Source organism: Pinus tabuliformis, chromosome 7, assembly GCF_031772625.1.
Source record: "Pinus tabuliformis cultivar Carrire ecotype Pingquan chromosome 7, CPIR1, whole genome shotgun sequence".
Classification (NCBI taxonomy): domain Eukaryota; kingdom Viridiplantae; phylum Streptophyta; class Pinopsida; order Pinales; family Pinaceae; genus Pinus; species Pinus tabuliformis.
In genome coordinates this window covers 1597432078-1597434341 of record NC_142293.1, presented here as the reverse complement: position 1 = coordinate 1597434341, position 2264 = coordinate 1597432078, and positions in this window count along the sequence as shown.

The following is a 2264-nucleotide window of genomic DNA, read 5'->3' as shown; positions in this document are numbered from 1 at the left end:
TGCAGTCATCGGTGGCAGATCCTTTGCTATCGACAGTGGGAAACCATCATGGTCTCCTGATTGATAGATTCTTCCAGGTGTTCAACTTCATCTCATCTATTCATACTTGTTAGATTGTATTGGGTACCTTGACTCTCATTATCATTATCGGTGCGTAGTCTCGTGTTTGTTAACGATATACACCAATGACTGGTAATCAAACGATTTCTCACATGGTCGACTTTAGATCATTTATTCCCATTTTGTAGAAATGTACCACGATGGTCGGTGACGACCTCGAGTTACATCATCATTCTTTGGTTCACTTGTCAGATGCTCCTATTACTGCTAGTTGACACCATTCCACATTATATGTTGCAGTCCTTCACAACGACATCCTATATGCTAGCATCCGAGTTGCGATGTAGTATCATCTTATTCCATCATGTTCATTTGGTACTATTGGGATCAGTTTTTGACATCAGTGATCAGCTTTATCTTTTAGCTTCATTGATCATCTTCTTTTATGTGATATTCAGACATGTACTTGTTCGATCATGATCGGATGATCCATTATGTACTTTCAGTCCTTTATACTTGTATACATAGTGGATCCGCTTGTACTTGATATGTGGACATGCTTTACTTTCTCTGAGCATGGGTATGATCACCTCAGAGAATTGTTTCTTTCTGATCTTCTTTTGCTGGCTTAGCAGGCTGAAATTTGCTGAAGTCATTCTCATTTTTTGACAGGTTTCCTTTCCATATACTTAATACATTTCAGCCATCATGTCCCCCTAATGACCTCATATATTAGGGGGCATCTGTTATAGCTCCAAATATCACCCTTTGTATTTGTGAAGCTTGGTTTATGGCCTAGGGAAACACCTCCTTCCAGACTTGGTCCAAACATTTTAAAACTAGTGTTTTACTCCCTGTACGCTACTTTTCCATGTGTTAAAAGCATGTACACGCGGGTCAGTCTATACCCAACCCGCATATATGTTTTAAAACACTTAAAAAAATTAAATTTCCTTAACTATGGGCGGAGATCACGGGTTTTACCTATTGATTACCTATTAGTGCATGTGGCTCAACTGTTCCCAACTGTTTCCCAACTAAAAAACTAATTTGGGAGAAGTATAAAAAGACTTCAATGGGAAGGCCTTAAGGAGGAGAGAAATGATAGAATTAATATACTGAGATTATCCCCTAATCAAGTCTAAAGAATCCCTGTGCTTCAAGCACTTCCCCATGTTCAGGAAACCCTTGTTTCCTTGAGTTTTCATATTCTCTCACATGCTTGGAGATATCATGGTATTGGCTATGGAAGGAGGTTATTGAAAACTAGGACTGGACGGACCTAGAGGATAGTTCCACTTGGAGTCGGAAGAGGAAGACTCAGGTGAACTTTTTCCATGTTTTATTAAAGTTTTCTATAATAAAAAGAAACACTATCTTGTTCTTGATATCGACTTTTTTTATGCATCTGATGTTATTGTTATGGTTTATATAAGAATGACTATTTCAATGTATAACTAACCATCTACTTATATGATATAAAGTTGATTTCACTACAATGCTTTATCTATATGCTGCTATGTGTATTCGAATTGGTTGTTTGTAGGTTTGAAGATCATTAGGAGTTGTAGAGGTTTTGAACTCTGGCTAGAACTACCCAAATGAAGGACATCCAGGTATGTTCATCCTCGCATAGTTAGTTTGTTTAAGCATGTTGCCTAAGATGAATGCTTGTTTCTTGCTGTAGATTACTCCTGCTCTACTAGGGTTCTAACCCAATGCCCTAGGGGACTTATTCCCTCAACAGACATCGAAGGAAATCTCTAATCTGGTAGTTAGGTTAGACTCCCAACTAGTTGTTATGAAATTGACACATTGTTATCACATTCGTAATCCAACCTTGTTACATAATTATTTAAGGGTACAACTCTTGGACTGTTAATTTGAAATAATCACATCTGAACACATTCCTAGAGAATTTAATATGGTTGCTGATTCATTAGCTAACTATGTATTAGATTGGTATCTGCCTCATTCACTATATAAGCATGCATGAAAAGTAAAAATTTACTGATTTAAACATTTTACAAAAACATTTACGACATCAAAATACCAAAATGTCTATATATATATATATATATATATATATATATATATAGATCAAAATCGAGTCTTTTACATCTAAATATTCCAAAACTTGGATGTTTTAAGTACAAAATAGCTACTAAGCCCAGCTACAAAAACCCATTGGCTACACCAAAATA